Raw genomic sequence first — 19,533 nt, 5'->3', positions numbered from 1 at the left:
TGCTGAACCAGGACTCCTCCAAAATTATTCAGGACAGTCTAGTGCTATATTTCAGTGGGCTCAAACAAAAAACAGTCAAAAACCTAAAGTCTGAGCACCACTATTGCCCTGTGAAGGTGTCCTGACACTCAGCCTGTAGTTGATCAAAGCCACCAACAGGTGTCATGTCTCCCCAAATACACAAGGAGAGTGTGTGCAGAGTGTGTGACAATGAGGCCTTTGTGCAGTTCCGGGTGCCAGCCCGTGTGCCCTCGTGTACCGTTTCACTCTAATCTTCATTTGACCTTTAGGCTCATAGCTTTTCTTTCTCCCTTTTTAGTGACTAATTTACTTTGAGGAGATTATCTTTGAGCTGAGGCAGAGACTTATTGATTCAGATGACATGACACACACCGCACACCAGAGCCGGTTTTGACGGGACGTGTCACTTACTGCCACGGTCGTCACTGTGTGCTGGGAACAATATGAGCCAGACTGTGTTAAATAAACGACAAACTGGTTTAATTGTGCTGTGTGCCTGCCGGCAGCTGAAGGACAAAACCAAAGGTTGTATATACACAGCTCAAGAGCAGACAGAAATTATTTTCGACTCTGAATATTCAGTATAGTGGCATTCACACGTGTACACACACACAAACACACAGACACACATGCATGCAGGGAAAAAAAGCATAACTGAGTTTAACTACAAACTAAAAAATTGTATAAATTCAATAAATATACATTTAAAAATATAAAAATTAAACCAACCTTCACATTGAAGTTGGACCAGGAAAAATATATTCACGTCCAAATTATGAATCTGCAAATGGAAGAGAAAAACAGAGACATTAATATAGTTAGTATATGTGTGTCTACACACACAGTACTGGACAAATATATTCAAAAAACATGTGCACACACACGTACACACACACACACACCAAGGTGTCCACATCGCCCTCGAGTCATAAACCTGCCTAGCAGCTACTTGAGTATATCATTAAGGCTCATGTAACTTATGTTGGAGTGATCACGGCTCAGAATACCGCAGCTAAATTTAGACTGGAGAAAGATATTAACATAAACTGGCCAGTGTTGGAGAAGCTGAAATGCATCTCTTCAACATTATCAGTAAAAATTACATGACTGTGTGTTATTAGAACTACTGACTAAGGTCTGGATTTTTGTTTAATAGTTCCAGTTTACTCATTTTCTGCAATTAACTGTTTCTTGTTTTGTGGTCAAATTTCTGTTTCAAAAATAAAATGCTGAAGGTAAAAAGTATTTAAAATATTCCAATCATCAAAGGAAAGCAATTTGGAATTTAGAAATAAACACATTATAAGACTATGCTACAGATAACACCCACATATCTATTTATTTTTTGTTCTAAGCAACAATTAATTGTAAATATAATATGTGATGTTAAAGCTCATATAAATAAATAATAGTGCTGCTCTCCTCCCTCTCTCTCTCTCTGACACACAGTCAAAGCAAAAGTTTTTTTCTGAAAATGTATCATCTCCTAAAAAGTTGAACAATTTAAGAAATTTAATTAAAGTTTACTGAAGCAATGAACTGTAAATATATTTGTCCATAAGAAAAAAAACCCAATTATCTAATGTAATTTTTTAAGCTGTTAAATGATAAAATATTATACAAAAATTAAAATAAGATAAAATATTACATTTGACTTTAAAATAAATTAAAATATAAACATTTTTTACAATTTGAAACCCTGTCATCTATAAAAATGTATATATAACTACATATGAATATATATTTATTCATATACACATGCAGAGCACAGACATGCACTGAAGGACTTTCCCACGAACTTGTTTCTGCTTCGTCTAAATTCTGCCTACAAAACAAAACCGTATGACTGACACACATTCTCTCTCTCTCACACACACACACACACACACACACCAAGTCAAACAAAAAGAGAAGTGATACTAAAATAACATTTCTCTTACCTGATTTCCTCTCTGATTTGTTGTTTGGCTAAATAAAAGTCATTTTTTTACTGTATGACAAACTGCAAAAAATACGCAGCAGTAAAGAAAACTGACCCCATTTTGGAAACGGATGCACTCGTGGATGTAAGTGCTCTGAATAATAATCAACATTTTAGATGTGTCTCTGTGTACTTTTTAAAATATGTCCTTTCACTGCATATATATGTGCCTCTCTATTTTACGCAAATGCACCTGTGTGTGTTTGAGTAAGACTTTGTGGCCATCTGTAGTGTGTGCATTGTGTGTCTGAATGCTCAAAGGAGGGAGGCTGTGCCCTGCACACTTGTGAGAGGCGTGGGAACCCCATTCATCTTGGGAGCCTGGGTTCATTGTGGGGTACATAGCATCAAATGCGTCTGGGTGTTTGCCTGAATGTGCGTGTGTGCGTGCACACAAGAATATTCATTTGTGCATGCATGTGTCCTGTGTGCCTGGCTCAAGATGTGGTGTGATATCCTTTTTGTTCACTTCTCACATTTCACTTTTTAGCTTTTTAATATTCTGTAATGCGTTATAAGAACATTTTATAAACCACACCTGGAGATTGGATGTTTGGACCAAATCCACAATTGCAACAGCATTTCTTTTCTTTATAAATATGTGACGATCTCTTCATTTAATGTGTAACGGTGTAGTCTGTGAGTTTCATTGTCATTCATGACATAAACAAATTTAATCTGACCTTGTAAGTATAGAGGACTCTTTGAAATGTGTCTATGTGGAGACAAATGTGACAAAGTATTTTCATTGATTTTCTAAAGTTAATGAACAGTGTTTTTAAGTTACAAAAATCATTCCAAATGGTCTCATTTGCCTAAAGAAAGCTAGATTATGAAGGGCAGAAAAACAACCCAGTTCAAAATGTACCTCTCATTTCTGTATGTTGAAAAGATTCAGATGGAATGAAGTAGAATGCAAAGGAAAGGAAAGGAGAGCAGAGAAACATTAAAAAAAAAGAGTCACATCCTACATTTGTCTCGGCTGCAGTTTTTACTGCTGACTCTTGTGAGCTGGTGTGTTCAGCAACAAGTTCCTTCTCTAAACACTGCCATATTAATTCATAATTTCACCCAGCTGAGGGTCTGAGAATGCTAGAAGTGATGTCAGGGTTTCTTGCCGGGGTGACAGTGACCGCGGATCTCACAGCAAGTCCTGTAGTGAAAGAGTGGTGGCTGAATAGGCCTGCCAAACGTAGGATGTAGGTGGGATGTTTAGAGTTATCTGTGCTGACTCATGCTGCCTGCTCTATCTATTGGTTGTGGTTGACTCTCATGTGCTGAGGTGTTCAACATGCAGCCAGATCGACAGGCAATGAGGAAGAATAGGAATAAGATTTTCAATTAGCGCTAGCACAAAGAAAACCGATTTATGGGCGATAACTAAAAGACGCCATGCTGAATGGCAATGATGAGGGCTGTGGCGTAGAGTTTTTTTAAATTATGTTGAAACTATGATATATTACTGAAAAACTATAGTTGATCTTCTTCCTGTAGGGATGAAGCATTTGTGACGCCGATGTTAATGAATATATATAACTTAACTATATTTCTTTAAAAAGCATATACTGCTTTATTCAGTACACATTAACAGCCCAGATACTGTATTTATAGCTTACATTGCTTAGCTCTTCAAATCCACTGAAGCAGTTTTCTTGTTTACCCATGTTAAAGAAGAATTTAAAAAATTTGATCTGCATTAATAAAACATGGTAAACTATATGTCCAGTATGCCTGTTTGAACTACATTAAAGCTACGTGCGCACAGCCACATGTCAGCAATGACCCATTTTTAAATGTTTAACCTTCTATTACAAACTATAAACCTTAAACGTAGTCACTAGAATAAGGTTTTAATGAAAACTCAATATGAGAAGCACAGTTAATAGTTTTCTGACCAGGAGAGAAAAGCAAAGAGAGACCCAGAGACAGACTGACAGAGAGAGAGAGAGAGAGAAAAAGAGAGAGAGAGAGAGAGAGAGAGCACTGTTATGGTGCTCGGCCTTGTGTAGCAGGCCCTGCCTGGCCCTCGGCCCAGCATTACAGCACTGGTCCCTCTATGCTCCCTCCAAAAACGGTTCTCTTTCACAGACACAAAAGGCTGACCTGGAGTGCAAAACTGCAGGTAGGAATACACCAGAGGAGAGATTAATTTGGTTTTGTCTGAAATTCAAGGCCCATGTCACGTTAACCCCTGGTCAGCCTATATTCAGTTGAGCCTCCTCTCTCTGGATTGCCATGTAGCTCTAAAGGAAACACCACCCAGACACAACGTGTAAACACACGAACATAGAGATCAGGTCAAACAAAGCTGCTTGCCTGTGTTTGCTTCATCTGTGTGTCAGTGTTATGCCACAAGAAAATCTCTGCATGGCTGCACATAAGCATACCTGGACACACACTTACCTCCACACCCACACACACTCTCTGACTTACCCACTGAGATTTTGAGGCAGCTGGCACGCACACCACAGCCATCAGTTATCCAGGGTAAAATGCTGAAATCTCCGCCGTTCATTGTCCTGGTTTCCTCGGTAGCTGCACACAGTATATATGCATGCTCTCTATGGAGAAGGGCAGAGAAGGAGCTCATATTCAGTCACACAGCTCTGCACTCCCTGCAAGGAGTAGGCGGGCATGCCAACGAGATACCCATTCAGAGTCCCAGAAAGTGCCAGCCTCCCTGTCTGCCTCAGCACCTTGTCTATATGTCTGTTTGCCCATCTGTCTGGGTTTTATCCTGTCAATCTGGCCAATTCACCCCAGACCCATCTCAAAGCCTTAGGTAGCCTGTCTAACCTCAGCTAACTGTTTTCTAATATTTACCAACCAGATCATCTTGCTTTCCAGTTTGCCACCTCCTAGTCTGCGACTGTCAGAGCCAGCCACAATGGGGAGGCCATGTGGGTTTCCCATGGAGTCGCGTGTTCCTCCCGTCTGGCAGTTAACAAGGCTTTGAATGAGGAATGTTAGCAAACAGAGCTGCTGAATGTCGGGTGAATGCTAAGCCAGGCAGCCAGTCAGAACGCAGTACTGGCCCAGGCATATGAATAATGCAGAAGACTCGACAGGGAGGAGAGGAGGCAAGGCTCCGCCTTCCACGGTCCCTTCCCTACTCCACCCACACCTCCTCGTCCCTGCTTGAAACTCAAATGCCTTCACGGAAGCAAGAGACTGGGGGGGGGGATTCAAAATCTCTGCTGCTACTCATTCCTGCACTACAAAAAAAGTCCTGCAAGAGAAAAGTAGTTACACATGCACCCAGATGTAATTGCTACAAAACTGCCCTTGAAACATGTCACTTTCTTCCTGTTGTTGGGAACTATCTCACTCTTTTTTAGCTTTTTGTGTCTTTTGTTTAGAATTGGCACCTGTCCCAGAAACAGCCCCATCGCTGCTGCTACGCCCTCCTGCTGCCTTTTCACTGGAGAATGCCCATGTGAGAGACAGAGAGGGGGAAAGAGAGAGAGAGAGAGAGAGAGAGAAGGAAAGAGAAAAGCAGGGAGCGAGCAGAAGTAAGAGAGGGTGGGGCAGAAAACCTAAAAGAGGGAGAGGTTTAGAGATGGAAAGGGTGAAGAAGTTGGAGGGCAGAAAAGATAAAAGCACAGAAAAACACATGAGAAAGGATTTGTTGAAATCAAGATACATGCACAGGTAACATGAAATCAAGCAGCTGGTCGAACAAAATGTTAAAAACAAACTGCTGTCTTCAGCCTTAGCTTAAGGTAGGAAGCATGGCGAGCAATCAAGAAACATGCTCAGAAAGCCTCTGCATCACGGTAGGACACAAACCAAAAGCACAGATTCTGCCTAGTTCAGTTTAACTCTGCTGACAACAACCCAGAAGAAGCAAAAACTGACCAAATGCATGTGAGCAACGCCCATGAAGTGAAGAAAACAGGGGTCCTGAAAAACATCTTCGCAAATGGCGCAGCGATGTTGAAGCAGGAGTAAAGCAAAGCCACTTGTTGCATGATATTGAAAAGCAGATCTTGCAGAGAAGTGAGAGCAGGCAGAGGGTTAAAATCCTGGGACTGGGAGTAGTAAAAATCCCTCCCATTTTTGGCACAGACTAACTAAAGGGGAGGGCCTGCCTGTAGAAATAGCAGCAGAGCGTTTTTCCCCTCTTTTTTTTTTAAGAGCTGCAGCGTCCTAGTCTACCCTCTTGCCTCTTGCATGTGGCCGGGACCCAGGGAGAGAGTAGCATGACGGATAGAAAAAGAATCAAGAGCCGAAAAGGGAGGGGGCTAGAGAGGGAGGGGAGAAATGCTATGAGTGGAGGAGAAAGGGCTCGGCTGATGATGAAACAGGGACGTGTGGGAGTGTGTGCGCACTACGTGTTTTCATCACTGACCTGGCGTGACGTGCGTATGCACGAGGGGTGGTGGGGGGGCTACAGCGCAGAGGAGGAGTGTCACTGCAAACACTCAAAAATGATTAAAGATGTCAGGGAAAACTTGCAACACCTAACTTAAAAATTCTTGTGATAGATTAACAATTCATTGCTTTCTTTCTGTGCTGCTATTGATCTGAGTTTGATACTTGTCTTGGCCCTACATGGACCTTATCACAAAACTTCCAGGGAGCAATTGGAAGCAACAGCAAGCACCTAATAAAGGCCCCAAAATAAAGTCTGGCATGATCACTGACAAATACCGTCTTGAGTATTGCTTCTTTTACTCAACTGCAAACACGTTGAGTTAAAAAGCTACACTAGTTTGGCACCCAACCAAAGCCAGATAAGCACCTGGGTGCACCCGCCCTGCCATGATTGCAACAGTGAACCATGCTGTAAAATCCTGCAATAGTTACCGCAGTGCACCCGCCATGTACCATTACTAGGCTGCCCTCGCCTAGCTGCAAACTGTAGCGGTCCTGCATGCGAATAAGGAGAGGAAAAATGTCGGAGTAACCGAACGATAAAATGGACTCTGCTGATGGCTCTGCTCATGTCCTGCACCCTCCTTCCCCCTCCACCTCCCCTTCAGTGTCCAGCCTTTTCTGTCTCCCACCCTTTCTTGTCCTTTCAATGGCACTGTTGTAGCCTACAGTAATAAACAGCATTGCTCTGAACAGCTAGTGTTAATTTAAGCCCATATAAGAAGGATCTTTTTAAATTTTTTTTTTGTGTGTGTCAGATACCACCTCTGCTGTCTTTCTCTCTTTCCTTGTCTCACGCACACCTACCAGCCTCTGCATCAGACTGCTGAAGGTTATTCACACCCATCTAGCTTCCAACCTGCTTCTCTCCCCAAAAGCTTCTCTCTGTGGCCAAAATGTTGTAATTCAGTTGTTTGCAATAGATTCCCCCATGGCAAAAACACAACTTCCTCTCTTTCGGACGCCATTTCCATCCCCTCCAGTCTTCTTCTTCCTAAAAGAAACCCTGAACTCAGCACAGGCAAATTTTTCCTCTCCTCTCTCGCCAAAGTAGCAGCTGCACAAAAAAGAAGGAAAAAGTGGAAAACTGTCCAAAAATGAAGGATCTCGCTTCATAGAGCATGGCTTGCTGGTCTTGATTTCAAGCTTTATTCCTTTATTCAGTCTTTATTCCTCACACAGAGTCTAAAGGGGAGCTGTGCACACTGAAACAAATAAAAGGTGGGAATACTTCCTTATAACTGCTTTCTCGTACATGTATATTTTTTACTGTGAAATAGATGAAGAGGAGAGCAAATATGAGTGACTGAACAGCTAACTAATATGGCCGCTTGGTTAGCTGCAGACTCTCCTACCTCCTCACTCTCAGTCTCGGAGGCTGAAAGAAAAGGCGCTACACTGCTGTGTGTGTTTACCTCAGAGAACAGACTCAGATAGAGAGAGAGAAAGAGAGAGACAGAGTGAGTGCACTTGTCCTGTGTAACTCTCCCTAGCTTTCTGCAGCTTTAAATGAAAATCAGGTTCCCTGTGTTCTGTGTACTGCTCCATATATCAAAAACACACAAACATAAACTTATAATCATAAAAAATCTGGTTACAGCAAAGGTTCAACATGAGGAACTGAGGATTTCAGTGCATCATTACATCATGCAATTTGATGACAAAAACATATTGAGCGCCAAGCAGTCATCCAGCTGAACCCTGTGACATCACATCACATTACGCCTTTGAACGAATCGCAGTCACTAAAAGTATAAAACGCTACTACAACTACATGCTGAATACAAATCAAACAAGAGTGTAAAGCCATTTTCAGTTTGAAGTATCCCGTAGCTCTCCTTGTCTATCTAAGACACTGTTTCTGCTAGTCAGTTGTTTACCATCTAACATGTGGCAGGAATTCAAAAAACTTGGCAGAGCCTGTTGCACCGTACATTGTGGAGAGTTCACTTGAGGATACAGCTCTGGTTTTGGCACCGCTGCCAACTTCTGACACTGTAGCCCTCTGCATGGCCTCGCCCAAGTGGGAGTGGCCTGCGTAATGCTGCCATTGATGGAGCTCCAATATTAACAATGTCGTATATTACACCTCCAAAAGTCCACAACAACTATTTTTTCCATTAACACCCTTCATCTCCAGGTTAAAATCAACTTAGGATCTACTTTTCATGTGTTGCTAGTATATAAAGGTATATAGTCATATCTTAAGGCTCGGCATATTTAAGCTGAAACACAGTAGCAAGAAGAGATTCTGGAGTGGAGTAATCAGGCTTTACCACACAATGTTTCAAGTCTGCAAAAATCAAAATGATAATGGGAAAGGGAATTAAACCCAAAACGCTGTCAAACTAACTCAACACAGTCAACGTGTCAGTGATGCACAACTCATGATGCACAGTGGCAACATAGCAGTGAATGCCTCAGAATGAATTATGGTTCACTCCTGAGTTAAAACAATGGACCTGGTGATTCAGTTGTCTTATCACATCTATATTAATCATCACACAAATCCGCTGCTACAAACATGACCAGACAACATACACGCATTAAATTTATCACACACATTGTTCAGGGCTGTACTGCCCTGGGACGAGCAATGCAGTACAGTACTTGAGGATAATATGAGCCACCATATTTTTAGCACTCAATGGCAAAACAATATGCAGTGGTAACCACAAAATTAATAGTATAAATAAAAAAATTCACAGTTTTTAACAGAAATGATAGCAGATCAGCAGTCAAGCAACTTTCCTCACAAGTCACAGCACTAGCAAATTAAACAATTTCTGCACCAAGAAAGCAACTATTGCTTTTAGTTTTTAGTATGCAATGAATAAAATGCAGATAAATGAGTTAAAGACAGAGGTGGTCCATTCTAAATGAACTACTTTGGTGACTACATAACTTACTACATTTAAAATGCCAGAGTCCAGGTGTTAATTTGCAAGTCTAAGACACTGTCCTGAATGGTAAGAACTCACACATGTAACCCTGTTGTGTCTGAAGCCTTTACACTATCTGTACGTTCAAACTCTGGCAAACACACACTTCCTCTTCTCTTTGGTAACCAGTGCGGCAGGCCGCCTTCCTCTACGAGGAGGTCTGATAGAGGGGCCCCTCAGCAGCACGTGCCTCGACAACTTCTCTATTACAAACGTGACCCCTAAGGTCGGGCTCTGAAGAGTTCTGAACAAAGGCCACGACCCCAGGGTCAGAAGTGTTATCCCGGGGGCAGGCCGGGATCCCACGGCAAAGAGGGCATGCTGTTTGCTTTCAAAGGTAAGGATCACTAACACAGAGGCCTAATAAGGATTAAGGGGCCATCCCCTTTGGGATGTCACTCTGGGGCCTCATACATCAGTCTCTATTAACCTCTGTGACCCACGGCTGCCATTATGGGGTTATGGGTCACAGTCACTCACGCTGCAGAGCTGTAAAAACTAACATTGCATGCGGTCTCTAACACGAGCGTTGCTGATTACATGGACAAACTGTTAAGAGGTAAATGTCCTGTCAAACAAGATGTAGTCCTCCTTTTAAAGAGTTGTGCCTGTGCAGGCAGACCTTGACTCGCTACAGCAGTTGGAAGATTTCAGTCTTTACACTCGAAAGTAAAAAGCAGAGTTATCAGACATCGGACTAGCTGTCTCATTAATAAAACAAAAGTCTGACAGGTCTTATAAAAAAAAAAAGATTATCTGAAAATCATGTGAAAGCTCTAATTGACTTTTGCACTTTGATAAAAAGCCAGAAAGAATTTGGTAAAACATTCATAAAAGCAGGTGAGCAAGGACCCAGAGATAGACTCACAAAATGGAGGACAGAGGACACAACATGGCGGCCAGAGGGATGCAGCCACTAACACACACACTGCCCACAATTTGCCATATTGCCGTAAAAACATTCTACACTGTACAACATATATCCATATGCAAAACTCGTTTTTTAAACAAATGTGAAAGCTGAATCCTAGAATGACTTAACTGTAGCAAATCACACTGGGGCCGAACAGACATAGTGGTTAACCCTCTGCAGTCTGTCAGGGAAGTTGAACAAAGAAGGGTGTTACACTGTACATGTTTTATTCTGTTTGATTTATTCATATTTAACAATTTCTTCTTTTTGCTCATGACATGTTAGTGGCAAAAAAGTACTTTTCTTGTTTCAAAGTTTATAACACAAACAAAATGTAACAGTTTTATGCCAGAAGAAGAAAAGAGTCTGAACTATTAAACCATTTTGCTCTCTAAATATTATTGACAAACTATGAATATAAGCAAACACCATTTATTTGAAAAGCAATAAAAGTGATATATCATATACAGTATATGCAGAAATATTCATCTTGATTTATATAATAGCAAATAAAAGCCACACTGTGAATAACTAGAAGGCAAACCTAGTCAAGGAAAAAATATATATCATTTTTTTCCCTGTTCTAAATTCATTTTTAAAAACTATGAATTAATTTATGAAATATTTTAAAAAGTGACTTGACAGAATACAGAACTTTGTTTTAAACAAGTTGGAAAATTACATTCTAAATTTTATTGTAACCTATTAAGATAAAACTAAATGCATTTGTTTTTCAGAAACGACCCCTGCAACAAGACACATTTTATTCTAACAAGATTCTATATATTTCGACAAGAAAGTAAAAATGATTTAGCCTTTCCTGTATTCTGCCCGACATAATTGCTAATAAACTCAAATCTGACATTTTGTCATAACCACAACTTTGAAAAGTGATACGGTAAAGCTGAAAATGCAGTGCGCTCCTTTTCACCCAAAGGGGTAATTTATATAAAAATACATTATTAATATTGTTTCAAAATTAGGATATGGCTATTTTATAAACCATTCAAGCCTTAGCTTCAGTTAGAAACACATGAACAAACAAAAGAATGAAAAATGTATTTCCTAGCTTGTGCAATCGGAAGTGTATTGTTATCCAGCCTGTTATCCAGAATATCTTGCAAAACTTTAAATCACTTCAGACAAAACAATAAAAATATATTGCAGTTGTCAAGGAAATACATGGCCACATATGTTTACAAACTAGTCTGAGTTTAAGACCTTTCCAATCATTTTGTGTTTGCAATTAGAAAATCCTTTTCAAATTAATCTATCATTACTGCAAACTTTTTACTCTTTAAAAATGTGTTTTAAAACTTTTTATTTTGTAAATATACAAGAGGGTAAAGCAGCTGGCTTGAACTCTAAATAAACAAAGTGGTAGAAGCCTGCAAGGTTAAAAAAACATTCTCCAGTGTTTTCCGAGCACATTTCCCACTTATCAAGGGCACTAACTGAGCACTTTGAATCAAATGCATTTCTTTGATAATCATTAAGCAACTCACCTCTGAAAACTGAGCATGGAGGGAGCCCATTCGGCAGCAGAACAGAGCAGAGCAAAGGTTGGAAGAGAGGAGAGACAAAATGAATCTGTGCTCGCTAGACAGAAGTGTCCCCAGTAGCTTTAAAATAGCCAAACACACAATAAATTACAAAGAAGCAGTACTTTGACAGCTTCACAGCCGGTCATTTTGTTTGCAGCTCTTCTCCCATTAAAGCAAGGCCAGTACGTAGGGGGAGTCATTGTACTGCTTTCATTTAACCATGAGACTCCCCTCTTTAGGCCATTCTGTGACTGTCAGGTTTATTAGAAAATTTTGGATTCTAATTTAGCTAACAAAATACACCACTCCTCTCAAGTACATAAAAAAAAAAAAATTCATCACCGGGATATTTATCCAGGGAACAAAGAAATGCCACTTTCAAGCTTGATAAAAGTTTTTCTTTCCTGTAATTTGTAATAACTGTGTGCAGCATGGCAACATTAAATTTAAAACAAAAACAACACCGCAGTCCTACCTTAGTCTCACTCACGCTTGCATTACATAGTTTCGTTGCGAGGCATCAAAATATTCTATAATGATTGAAAGCACAGGGAAAATGCTCTGAATGCAAAGTGATCTCGAGGCTGTAGCATTTGTATCATTGTTAAGAACTCCTACTCATGAATATCTTATTAAGATTGAAAAAAAACTAAGGTCAATTACAAACTGCAGACATGTAAAATAAAGAAATATTTGTTTTTATATTTGAAATATACCCCCCTTATTCCCTCCTCTTAACTAAAAAGCACACACCTCTGCAGACTTGTAACCTCAGTACTTACTGCTCACATTTCAAGGTCCATCCTATTTTACTGAATTCTTATTTTTTGGCTGTCATCAAACGTCTGCTTACATGCAGGTCTCTGGCATTCTCAGGGAATGGTACCACCTCTTAAAGGGTTCGGACCTGCTGTTGGTTCTAGTTTAGTGCCACGTCACAGACGCCGTACCCTGGATGGGTCTGTACGACTTGACTCAGCCCACATAATCGCCCTTCACACCCCAGCCGCCATCAGGACCGCACACCCATGTCTCATACAAGGAAGGTGGAAATGGAAGGGAAATAATGTGAAGCCACATTTTATTTTAACTACAATATCTCTCCCCTCTGTTCTCTTCTAATTTCCAACAATCAGGCACTTGTCTGAGAGAGTGACAGCATAGTTGTTTCAGTCGCTCATATCCAGTTTAGCTGACTAAGGGTTCAAGAATGCTCCAAATAGAGTGTTTGTTTGATTTCATATCTACCACGAGTCTGCACACACATACTTTCAGCTTCACACACACACATATGCACAGGTCTGGAGTTGTCTGGACTACAAATAGGCAAACTAGTGCATTTAGATAAAATCAAAAGTATGTATTTATGTGAGCAGAAGATCTGAAAGTAAAGTGTCCTAATTCAAAAGATATTTTGCATCCTTTTTTAAAATTACTGGTGCACTGTGGTTTAATAAGACAAACATTCAAAGACAGAGAGTGTGCAAAAGTGTGTGTGAGAGAGAAAGAGAGCAAAAGAGAGAGAGAGACTTAATGATCTACTCAAGGACTTCCACGCAGCACACTAAAATTGAAAAATGAAGAGTACTAATAGGTTGGAGCATCTCCTAACTGCAACAGCCGTCGGGTCTTGATGCTAGTGATTTATCTTTAATTGGATTTTACAGAGGGGTCTCCCATTGGGAGTCGGCGGTCTCATTTCTGAAGTGTCCCTACAACTTTATGTATAATGTACAGACAAAAAAAACAAAGTTGGCCTGAAATTTAACTGAAAATGTCAGTAAAGCTGAAATATAAAAACCACCCTAAATCTGAACTGCATAATTATTGTTTTACTACAGCAGGCCTATAAAGTAGCAGAGAAATTATTCATATTTTTAAGTATATTTCATGTGAAAATCTGAATGCTTTTTTTGTTCTCCTGTTCATGGCTGACCTTGATATAAACTCCAAATCATAGTTAAAAATAAACCCCTGATCTAATTCTTTGAACAAAGATTTGGCTGGATATAAACAAATTTCTCAGAAACTTTTTCTGAAAAGTATCTTTCTACAAACATTATTCTTAAAGTATACTCTGATATTTATTCTTTTTAAATATATTTTTGATAAGTACTTAATGAGCATAAGCGTAATAAAAATACCAAACTCATAAATCACTATTAAACCACCGAGTCTTACTTTAAATCAAGTGTTGTTTTTCCTGAATGTATTAACTCACTGTGGTGTCTACTGCAGTGTGCAGACTAGTAAGAGGGTAAAAGAGATGCTGGCTCTCAGGGGTTAAGATGCTAGCAGTCATGTGCCTGTCGGCTGCAACAAAAGCCTGTCTATGTAGGGTGCATACAGATGGAGTGGGCTCCTTTGTGTGCAGGGTTTCACACGTCACAGCCCCAGAGCTGCCAGGTCTGGCTCTCTGGGCCTGGCCACAGGCCTAGCTAGCAGCTTGTAGCACCTGACGCTGGGCTGTTACTTTGCTTTGCTTTGCTTTGCTTTGCTTGGGACCCAAGTGCAGCAAATTTTGAAAGATAATGGAGCAGAAGTCCAAATAGTGGTTCACACAGCTCAACACAAACAATAACAACAAAGCACAGTACAGGAGAGCACGGCACAATAGCCAGGCAGTCTCAGATCAGCATGACAGGAGCAATTTTAAGCATGGCTCCCACTCAGGTCTGCCACAAAATGCTAGATTTCCCCCCTCCTCTGCTATCTGTCAAATACTCCTGTAAAATACTCTGCAAGATTTCTTGTGCCTTGTTGATATAAATACCATTGGTGCATGTTTCGATTTCTCCCCTCCTCTGCTAAAATACCATTGATATAAATACCATTGGTGCATGTTTTAATCATGTGTACAGTGCATGATGTGAACAAAACTCTATATCCCTCTATGTCTCTGTGTCTGTATACTCTGCTATATAGTATTTATGCTATGTGCACTAATCACTAAGTCAAGTTCCTCATAGTATACACTGTGATTAAACTAGCCAATTCTTGGAACAAGCTATAACACAGGAGTACAGACCTTGACAGGAAGAATCTCACAGTGGTGCAAATGTTTTTCTGCACTCAACAATAAAAAAAAATCCCTTTTTGTATATATTTGGTGTGCAGGGCATTCATACAATTCCTACATGTGGCCAAGCATAACCAGCACACTGTGATACAACATTGAAAACTTTTCTTTCTTAATCTTTACATGCTTTAATATTTTCAATCACAAACAATGCAAGGGCTTATTTCAGGGTTACACAAACTGGAATTGTGCTACTGACAAATTAAAAAGAGAATTCATACTCCTGTGCCTCTGTTTGAACTGTACAAAGACTTGACCTTGAATAGGGCATTAAGTTTCATTCTGCACCACACAGGTTATACAAACAATCTGTCAAGGGATGTCATGGTGTTAAACACCAATTTTGTGTCAGGCCGTTTATTGAAGGTTATTATATTTTGATAAAGCCTCACTGTAAATAAAAAAAAGTGACTGGATGAGGGATATTTGGTGATATTGTTGTATTCCACATAATTATGAATCTAGCCATATACAAAAGGAAGCTGTCAACAATGTAAAGTCTAACACTACAGTATACCACTATATTCACTCATGAGTCACTCAGGTGGAGCCTCTTACAAAGAGTGAGTGAGCTGGTGGGGGCTTCGCTGTCCTGCCTGAGGACCCTTCAACAGCAGACCTGTCAGTTATGAGGATAAAGCCTTTGACATTTTAAATGCAGGCCAATCTCTGTCAGCACTAGGACACTATGCAGCTATGACTGCACTTAAAACCTGCATAAAGTGGATAGAATGCTGCAGTTGAGAAGTATTATTCTGTTATTTCAAACAAGCATATTTTTTCACAGGGCTGCTGATTTTGGAATGAACTACATAGGAGCAATAGACCCATAAAAAGTCCATTTTCCTACCCTTCCAAAAATCACAGTATATATTTAATGAGACAATGCTCTATTCTCTCTAGATATGCTCCCCAAAGGCTTACTGGCACAAAACAACAACGTCAGCAGCGATACTAGTTGTATTTGTTTAGCTAAAACCACTTCCTCACAAATTAGAAAGCTAGCATTTTACTTAGACGTGAAAATATTTTAATGTGAGCCATTGGAAGCTTTTATATGCCAAATAACATATATTACAAATCAAACTGGTATCTATTTTAAAGCTGTTTCTGTGTTGGCAGTCACTGAATTGAAAAATTGCGAGGCTGACATAATGATATTAGCAGCATCTATTAGATTTCATTAGGAATGCTAACAAAACTGCAAAGTTGTTTTTTTTTCCTTAATACACACTAGGATACTACAAGTGTCAAGTTCCCAATAAAGAGAAGTAACAAACTAAAAGCCCTTCAAACAAAGTGTTACTTTCAGCTCTTAATAAATCGCACAATAGTCATTTATCCTGCCATCACACTTGCAGTGAAGCTGGTGAGGTGCTATTAGCCCCCACATATTGTCACGTATTGTACCACACTATGTTACAAGTTTTACTAAGAGTGTAAATACTACAAAATCAGGAAGTGAAACTCTACAGGCCTGCAGATTTGAATGTGCTGGTGTGTGTGCATGCAAGACAAAATCTTTGCTCTTTCTTTCTTGTGTACACAGACATACACACACATACACAAAACAAAACCCCATTCAAGCAAGCTGCTGCTATATGTTTCGTGTTCATTAAACTTTTGTCTGTATAGCCCGGATGTTTTCTGACTCTAGTACCCTGCTGTCACCACATGTCCTAAAACACATACACACACGTATATACACACTACATGCTTGAGTTACATATTACCAGGAGAAGCTGACCAGGTGCCTGACAACCACAGCGATGGAGGAGACATGAGGGAGGAAGGGGAAAAAAAGGTACCCTAGCATGTTAGTTTTCTGCCAGGGAGTCCCTATTGACCTGTTAAACCTTTGTGACTGGAACAAATGCAAATGCGCTGACTTGTTCACACAAAATACTAAAGGCCCATTCAAATGAGGCTCTGGGCCACAATGTAGCATGGCCAAGTGCAGTGTGGAGGCAGTGCAGCCCCTAGTCTGAGAGAGAGAGAGGGGAGAGGGAGAGGGAGAGGGAGAGAGAGAGAGAGAGCGATTCTTTAAGCCATTGCACAGTTCATTCTGGTTGCCTGGTGGTAGCAACCATACTCTCTCATTACTTCTCCTTTATGAACACAAACATACACAACCACAGAAAATGTTACCTTACACCTCTACAGTAATCCTACTCTATTAAATGATGAACAATGTTACACTGCCCTGAACTTTATCCCACAATTACCTTGTATGTAAAACATTGTAACTGAATACCAGTGGAACTGAACAGTTCCTATTATCAAGCATGATACTAATCACTGAGTGTATCTCTGTGGTTAGCATCACATCCTACTCTTGAACTAGGTTAGAGAAAAGGAAGTTTGGAATCTATGCTCAGTAATGTATAATGACAAAGTAAAAATGTTTTGGAATCTTTTGCAAGTTTATTAAAAATCAAAAACTGAAATGTCACATTTACAAAAGTATTAAGACCCTTTGCTGTAGTGCTCTACACTGTGGTCAGATACAACCTGTTTGCATAAGTTTCCTTAAAATCTGTCTAGAACCTGACTGGAGTCCACCTGTGGCAAATAAAATTGACTGGATATAGTTAAGAAAGGCATGAGCCTGTGTACATGTAAGGTGCCACACTGACAAAAACCAAAGCATGAATTCCAAGGAACTCTCTGTAGACCTCTGTGATACCAGCAGCACAGTGACCTGATCAGGGCAAGAGAATAAAGCCATTTGTAAAGCTCCCAGCAGCACAGTGACCTCAATAATTGTGACATGGAAGTGGTCTGGAATCATCAGAACTCATAGAGTTGACTGGCTGGCCAAACTGAGAAACCAGGCAAGAAAGGCCTTGGAGGTGACCAAGAACTTCACTGGTCCCTGTAACAGAGCTTCAGAAGTCCTCAGCAGAGATGGGAGAACCGGCTGGAAAGGTGGCCATCTATAATCACTCGTTCAGTCAGGCCTTTGTGGCAGATGAGAGCCCCTTTGAGTAAAAGGCAAATGACAGCTGCTGTCAAACTAAATTTAAAAGACTCTGAGAGCATGAGGAAAAAGATTATCTGGTCTGAGGAGACAAAAATGGCACTCTTTAGGCATAACTCTAAGTATTATGGCTGACAAACATCAGGCACCGCTCATCATGTGGCAAATACCATACCTATGGTGAAGCATGGTGGTGGCAGCATCATGGTATCAGGGACAGGGAGATTGGTCAGAACTGAGGGAAGGATGAATGCAGCTAAATACAGAGGTTCTTGAAGAAAACCTGCCTCAGAGTATTCATGACCTGAGGTAACAGTTCACTTTTCGACATGACAGTGACAAGTCTCTGAAGCCCTTTTCAGACATGCACTGGAACCCTGACATTATCTAGACAATAGTCAGAGAAACACAAATGTTCGAGCCAGTTTTGCTGGACATTAAGTGGACTTTACTCTGCCAGCTCCCTAGTGCAAAGTTGGCATAAAGTCTGACTGAGCTAAAGTGAGCCCATATGAGAATACTGTATAGTCCAGAGTATTCCCACCGAGCTAGTGGCCATGTTGATGCCGTTCTATCATGTGACTGCTGTGAAACTGGAAGAATACAAACATTCAGTGATAAAGAAGAATGGTAATTTACAATGAAGATGCTGCCACAACAACTGGAGATATGACAAGATTGAGGAATTTCTGTCATTAATTATTAAACAAATTTAAGGCACAGCAAGAAAGATGTTTATGACCAAATTACAAACTGGCTACGTCACCACGTCATGTCCCGCCTCCTGCACACTCTACCCAGGCATCCCCCAAAGCCAAAGCCCAGACATAAACCCTAGAGAACATCTGTGGCGAGATCTGAAGATGGCAGCTCACTTACACCTCTCATCCAATCTGATGGAGAAAGAATGGGATAAACTGCCCAAATCCAGCTGTGCAAAGTTTGTAGAGGCTTAACCAAGAAAACAGGACGCTTTAATTGCTGCCAAAAGGGTTTCTACAAAGCACTGTCTTAAGGGACATATAGAAATGATAGATTTTAGTTTTTGAGTTTGAATAATTTTGCAAATGATTCCAAAAACACAGTTTACTTTGTGTAGAATGTAGACTGATGGGCAAAACTGCAATTTTATTGATCTGACATTAAATCAACAGTACAACACAATAAAGCATGCAAAACATGAAGGGGTCTGGATGGTAATGGAAGAAAGCCAGACAGACCAACTGAGGTTTTCCATATTCACAAAATGAGCTATTCAAAATGAGATACTGTATATGATTTGAATGAGTCAACCCACAACTGAGTTAAATGAGTTACTCAAACAAAATTCTTCTGCATACAAACACAGTCACAGATGCTAGAAATGAATGCAGTCAAGGCACTGTGAGAAACTATGGGATGAAAATATCTATTAAAATGGCACACAAATTACAGTACCTTTGAATGAAATATGGCATAGTACATGTAGGACTGAGGCTTACTTCTACTGTAGTTCATCTGCTGTTAATATGGCATAAGAATGCTGTTTCTGCAAAAGACATATTTTCATCTGAAAAAGAAAGAATATATTTTTAAAAACTATATGCACCATATTAGGTTGCTGGAAATCATGGAGGGCTTTCTTGTTCCATCCCTTCTGTCAGGTCCGCTCGGCGCGACCTGCCTCTCTTTCTTTTTTTCCTCTCCTGCTCTCCCT

General features: G+C 40.2%; 1 protein-coding gene across 2 annotated transcripts in view; it reads right to left on the bottom strand.

Annotated features, from left to right (window-relative positions):
• Window positions 1-19,533, bottom strand: part of LOC109960866 (peroxisome proliferator-activated receptor alpha-like) — a 46,447-nt gene that overhangs the window by 17,735 nt on the left and 9,179 nt on the right. For both annotated transcript variants that reach the window (XM_020601269.1, XM_020601270.1), the window contains exons 3-4: window positions 4,436-4,563; window positions 751-802 (exon numbers count right to left, since the gene is read on the bottom strand). The gene's annotated coding sequence lies outside the window, so the exon portion shown is untranslated. The remainder of the gene's footprint in view (window positions 1-750; window positions 803-4,435; window positions 4,564-19,533) is intronic.

This window comes from Monopterus albus, unplaced genomic scaffold, assembly GCF_001952655.1.
Source record: "Monopterus albus unplaced genomic scaffold, M_albus_1.0 scaffold51.1, whole genome shotgun sequence".
NCBI lineage: Eukaryota > Metazoa > Chordata > Actinopteri > Synbranchiformes > Synbranchidae > Monopterus > Monopterus albus.
This window is presented reverse-complemented; position numbering and strand designations above follow the sequence as displayed.